Source organism: Sceloporus occidentalis, unplaced genomic scaffold (assembly GCF_023333645.1).
Source record: "Sceloporus occidentalis isolate IW3139 unplaced genomic scaffold, rSceOcc1.0.p SCAF_1, whole genome shotgun sequence".
NCBI classification, from domain to species: Eukaryota; Metazoa; Chordata; class Lepidosauria; order Squamata; family Phrynosomatidae; genus Sceloporus; species Sceloporus occidentalis.
Genome location: NW_028316981.1, coordinates 3,877,479 through 3,884,437, shown reverse-complemented (window position 1 = coordinate 3,884,437; position 6,959 = coordinate 3,877,479).

The window sequence follows — 6,959 nt, the reverse complement described above, 5'->3', positions numbered from 1 at the left end:
GCTCTCTCTCCCCTTGGAGGACTCTCTAGGAATCTGAGCCCTCTGCTCTCTCTCCCCTTTGGAGGATTCTCTAGTAATCCGAGCCTCTACTCTCTCTTCTTCTTGGAGGACTATCTGGGAATCAGAGCCGCTGCTCACTGTCCACCTTGGAGGACTCTGCCAATGTGGTGACTTTCACACGAAAACGGTGACTTTTCAGAGCTTTTGGTGTGATTTTGGTGCCTGGCTCTATTTCCGTGCGTTTTTGGTGACTTTTGCCCATTTCAGCTCCAGCCCTGACTCTGAGAGCGAGGCTGGCTACAGAGCAACCAACCCTTTGGAGTGTCACACACTCAGAGTTTTCAGCCAATCAGAGAGAGGACTGGAGAGTGGTCGCCGTCCCCGCCCTCAGGAAGCGCTCTCTCTCTCAGCCCCTGACTCCCTCTTAAGTCTAGCTTTCCTAGACTTAAGCGTACGTCCTCAGATGCATGGGAATTGTAGTTTGTTGTGGCACCAGAGCTCTTTCTCATAGAGAAGGCTCAATGTCTTACAAAACTACCATTCCCAGGGTTCCCTAGCACTGAGCCAAGGCAATTAAAAGGGTATCAAACTGGATTTATTTCTGCAGTGCGGTTGCAGCCTAATACATTTCTATTTGGCACAAAGCTTCCTGGACCCCTTCATGTCAAAATAAACATCTTAAAAGTATTAGAAGGGCTGAAAGATTCTTTGGTTGGTTTTAATGGTAATTTTGAGAGTTGAAATAAGTTCCAATTATTTTTATTCAATTAGGGCTACATTTTATTGCCATATTAACATTACGGGGACTTTTGGGGGATTTTGACTGAATATTTGGTGAGATACGGGGGGATTTGGTGAGTTTTGGGCCAAACATTTGGGGAATTATCTTCGAGGTTTGTTGGCAACCCTACACACACACCCCATCTTCACAACAATCTGCACCAGAGAATGAAGCCATTTAAGTAAGAGGGAAGAAGCTTGGAGGCTTCCTGTGGGAGGAATCAAACACTCATCCGCACTGTCAATATCACCGGATGGGCATGTTGGCCTGATACGGATTTCAACTGGGCTCTATATCTAACTAACCATTCAATCTCCCCCACCTAACATACCTTCTATCACATATCTCAGTTGATTAGCCTCACAATATCCTCTTACATTGGAAAGGCCCAACCCTCCCTCTTTTTGTGATTTATACCAAAGTTGTTTATTTAGTCTAGTTCTTCTCCCTCCATTCCAATATGTATTCAATAATTATTGCCATTTGTTCAGTTTGGTTTCTGACACTTTTAATGGTAGCATTCTAAATAAAAAATAATAATTTTGGCAATATTTTCATCTTAATTAATGCTATTCTTCCCAACCACGATAGTTGGATTTTTGTTAATATTCTGCTATTTTTTCTGCAATACTTTCCTTAATACTACAAAATTCTTTTCTTCCATTTCCTTTAAATCGTTCATTACATTTATTCCTAAATATTTTATACTACTTTTTAATCGTATCTCTAAACTTCTTTATCTTACAAATTCAAATTTAAAATTTTGATCTTTTAAAAAACTTTGAAAATCTTTAAAATTTTTATTCTTTTAAAATTTTCTTTAAAAACATCACATTTTAACCAACTTTTCACTATGTATATGTAAATACATTTAGGTTGTGCATACAATATTGTGATTTGAAGGTATTATTTTAATGTTGCTAGTTGTTTGTATCACAACTATTAGCATATCCTTCCTTCAGTGTAATTGTAAGTGAAGAGAAGCAGGGGAGGTTGAAGCTGACCTTCCTCCCATTTTGCCTTCCAAGAAGGTGTTAGCGGTCCTTCCTCCCCATTAATCTTCCAGAGACACATACATCCAGACTGGGCTGCTGTTTAGAGCAGGGGTAGGCAACCTGCGGCCCGCGGGCCGGATGCAGCCCGGTGAGGCCTTGGGACCAGCCCCAGCCCGGTCCTGCCCGCGATTGCCACCGGGGCCTTTGGCCTCTCGTACGCAGGGGCAGTTGTCTATAGAAGCCTCAGAAACATGCATTTATATTAACATTTTTTAAAAAATCAGCAAATTTTTTCGCGTGTCCTCCACTTTTTTAAAAAAAGGGTCCACCATTTGAAAATTTTGTCCTACATTTGTCCCAGTTTATTTATTTATTTAAGATTTTTTTAAATTATTTAATTATTTATTTTTTGGCTTCGGCCCCCCAGTTGTCTGAGGGACAGCAACCCGGCCCCCGGCTCAAAAAGGTTTCCTACCCCTGGTTTAGAGGAAGAGGCTTTAGATAGAGAGCATGATAGACTTTGAGCCAAAACAGATGGCCACAAAGGATACCTTGTTCTCTCTTTGGTGGATTCTATCTTTCTTCTTCTGAGGACTATCTTTCTTCTTTTGTGGACTTATCTCTTTGTCAAAGGAAAATACTCTCTCCAGGTCTGACTTGGCTGAAATCTCACTACACACTGTAACTAACTAGAGGGAGATAGCAGAAGACCCTGGGATTTCCCACAATCCTTGCCTTTCTTAAAGCTGTAGATCCCTATTTCCCCTTCTAAACTAATACATACAAAACCTAATATAATCTCAACTAAATATATGTCTCAAGAGCATCAAAGATGCTCTGGAGGCATGACACTACCAAAATTCAGCTGGTCATGACCATGAAGAACGATGCTGCAAATGCATTTCTTTCTCCCTTCTAGCCCTGCATTGACACACAATATTCACTGACTCCAGAGTCAAACTCTGATTTCCCCTCTACCCTCAGGACCTAAACCTGGGCTAGAAAGGATTATGTTTTAGTTGGGTTCTTCTCCTGTGCTTTTGCTTGCCCTTTTTACATGGGCCAGTCGGGTCACTGTACATTAAGGCTTGGCCCTGAGCCTACAGAGTCCTGGGAATTGTAGTGTGGTGAATGGGATGCTTAGAATTGGCTGCGAGAAAGAAAGCTTTAGTGTGGTCATTCATGAGAGTTGTTATTATTTTATTATTTATTTCATTTATACTCCACCTTCCTCCCCGAAGGGACCCAAGGCAGCTTACAGATAAAATCATTAACGTTATTATAAAATATAACAACAATTAAAATGACTATATATAAAATCACATTAAAAAGTCATAAAATTCACAAGTTGATAGAGAATTCTGAGTTCTGCCGGAAATGACAAATCCCAGGATTCTGTTGGACAGAGTTCTGGACATTTAATGGTGTCAAAGTGCTATGTTTGGGCAGGGCGGATACGCTCCAAGTTCAAATTTGACCCGTAGCAATTCTTCATAGAAAAATAAAGTCTCCATCTCTATTGTTGAGGCTATATGCACCAAAAAACTCATGGATTCTCAAGGGATGTTGAATTTATTTATTTTATTGATTTGTATCCCACATTTCTTCCAATATAGGAAATCAAGGTGTTTAACAACGATCTTAAAACACTACAAATTAAAAGCAATGCAGTCAAAATCCCCAGAAAGAAATTAATTAAATTCCCCGGAAATTGGCAACACTACTAATAACCCCCAAACCCCACAAGATTCCCTGAGACCACAATGGCAGGTGCAGGGGAGGAGAAAAGGTTGGCGACTGGAGAAACGGACCCAAGATGGGTGAAGTGTGGGTTGATTTTTTTTAATCTTGAAGGACTTAACAAGTGGAAAAGAGCATTTAAAAAACCATTTAAACCCAGAAACACATTTTCCATTTGGGGGAAATGAAAACCAGCCTAGCACTCCTACAGAAAAGCAGGAGGCTGCTTGCATTTACAGAAGGCCCACGATACCAAAATTCATGGATGCTCAAGTCCTATTGTCCTTAATGAATGCACCCAAATCCGCACATACCAAAATCCGCAGATGCACAAGTCCCATTGTCCTTAATGGACCCCCCCAATGGATACCAAAATCCATGGATGCTTAAGTCCCATCATCCCTAATGGCCCCCCCTCCCACAGATACTAAAATCTGCTGATGCTCAAGCTCCTTTTCCCTTAATGGATGCCCCCACGAAAACAAAAATCTGTGGATCCTCAAAAATCAGCCTCCCAAAATTAATTCTTTGTATGTGTATTTGAAAAAGGAAATAAATCTTTGCCAGTACAAAATAGTCATAAAATTACCAGCCATGGTCTATAAATACATGGGTATATTAGCCTCTAAGATACACCAAGATACATTTAAAAAACAGAAATATAAGAAAGGTCCTAATTTTAAAACTGAGAGGCAGAAAGGGTTTCACATTTCTGCCCACCTCTTTCCTACCAAAACAACTCTGCCCAAGCATCATTATTTACAAAATTATTCCCTTTGTGTGCAGAAATGACAGGTGTTTCTGGGGTGTTTTGCTCTGTCCCAGCTCATCTTAATTTTGACTGTTCTTTGTGTTCCTCATTAAGTATTGGGTTACCTTCCTTAACGAGTTCTGCTTGTAAATTGCCAGCTTTGTTAAATAGGTCATTGCTTGGTGAGATTTTGCTCTTCCCAGCAAGGTGCCTCCACCCCACAAAGGCCTCTATGGCATCCCTTCTGATTTGGACGGGGAACAAGGAAAACCCCATAATCAAGCCAAATGGGATGGAGGAAAAATCGGTCGAGGAAGAATTGCTGTCTATGCCCCCCATCCCACCCCTCTGCTTGTAAAATGGCTGACAGCATCCGGGGATTCTGCCTTTCCTCCCTCCCTAGACAAGGCCTGTCTGAGACGGTGGGAATATGTCACTTATATCCCCAGATCCTACTCCATAACAACCAATATAGCTGCTTTCCCAAACTGAGAGAGGTTTTAGTACACAGAATTGCTTGGCAGGATCATTAACCAATGCTAAGAATCTTTGAATTTCAAGGGCTTTGGAGGTTGAAGCACCCTTTATATGAGGGTTCCTCATATTCCAACATTAGTCACAGCTACATCAGTCTCAGTATGTATGACAAAATATCGGGATTCCCCCCAGGTTCTTGCAGAATGAATTTTGTATAGTCCACAAAGCCTACAATTTATATCACAGCATTCCAGACTTTTCTTTCAAATTTGGGCACAATCTGTCCACTTGATGCATTTTTAGTAATGCAGTAACAAAGGCCCGTTACAAACGGGCCTTAAAGTACGCGATGAGCGCGTACTAGGGTTAGAAACCCTAGTATGCACTCTGCGCGTAGAAAATGGCGGCGGCCATTCCACACGGCCGCCGTCATCACTACGTCACGACCGCGCCACCTCCAAACGAGGTGGCGCGGTTGTGACATAGTGGGGCCGCGCCAGGGCACCTAGGGTGCCCTTTCCGTGACCCCGGAAGGAGCTCCATTTCGGAGCTCCTTCCTGGCTTTGCGTCCCTGGGCGCAGCCTTCAGACGGCTGCGCCCAGCGACGCAGAGGAGAAAGGGGCCAAGTGGCCCCTTTCTCCTCCTCCCTGCCGTCGCGGGGTGTCCTTGGGGCTTGGATCCCCAAGGACACCCCTTTCCAGGCGGCAGGGAAGCAGCGGCCTGGAAAGCGGCGGATCGGGGCCTCAGCGGCTGCCGCTCTAGCTGCTGAGGTCCCGATCCAGCGGGGAAACGGGCAGGTGCAGGCCGCCGCTTTTCAGCGGTCTGTAACCTGCCAAAGAGAAAAGAAATTCAGTTCTTTTTCTATTGATAATTCCTAAGCCTCTGAATGAATAGTTCTCAAATTACTAAGGGTTTATTCAGCCGAATACATCTGATTGAATTTGGGGGCAGCCTGCCAAATACCCACAAATCCCAGGATAATTTATCTCAGGGTCCTGTTTTTGTTTGTTTGTTTGTTTTAGTTTTCCTGAACGGTTTTCATTGTTGGCCCTGTCAATAACCGATGCAGACAGATCCAGTATCAACCAGGATAAAACCACATGCTTTGAATGTGTTTTGAATACATCTGCATCATCAACTCCATCTTATTGATAGTGCTGACTCATGTGGGCAACAGAGCTCACAGAGATGCACAAAGATACAGTTCCCACTTAACTTTACTCACAGGTAAAGCCACATGGGGAGTGAGTCCTCTCCCTCCCTGTCCTGCATGGCTTGACTTGGACATCAAGCTGCACAGGGCAGGGATGGGTGTGTGCCAAGCCCTCTCATTCCCTGATGCATGCCATGGTGCATGTTAGCGAAGTGGGGGAGGAGCAGCCTTTGGGTATCACCTCCCTTTTGGGATGGCACACAGTGCGATCCGCACCCCCTAGTGACACCACTGCCTCATGCTCATCCTTCTCTCTAATATCATTTTAGGCAGGCATAGAGAATCCCTGGGTTGGGATTCTGGTGCACTCCATCTCAAAACCCAGGAAGCACTCACTAAGGACATTCTCACACAGCCAAACGTTACGGGAGCATAGCAGGATGCTCCTGTCACTGTCATGCAATTGTGCAAAGATTATCAGAGGACATCCCACAATGTCACCTTAATTGCCTCATTATCCTGTGAATAAAGAGTAATTGCTAGCACCACTTTTCATTTATGGGACTTTCACGTTTGGCCATGTGAAAATCTCCTAAGTCCCAGAACCATTGGTTTACAGGCTCTGAACATGTGCCCCCTTTGCCAGGTGAGGACTGGAAAGCCTATGGACTATGCCTTGATCTCTCTCTCTCTCTCTGTGAAACTGAATTTTTACCCATGAGGATGTAGATTATGGAAAGGGAAGGTTTCCCAAAAAACACAGGAAGCTGTGCTGTGCTGCAAGTAAGCTTTCATGGCGAAGAGGAACCCATGGAGCTTGTATTGAACTTGGGGAAAGGGACAGAAATCTATGGGGACTGAATCTCTAACAAGCTAACAGTCTGTATTGATACAAAGAGAGCTATAAATTCGATAGAACATCATGAAGTAAATAATGAAAAGAGATTGGCATTGATCTTCATTGATATTGAAAGGGCTTTTGCCAACGTACATGAAAACAAACTTTCTGTGAAAAAATTTTAATGGTGAAAAAGTTAGTAAACATAGTAGTAGTGGCAAAGT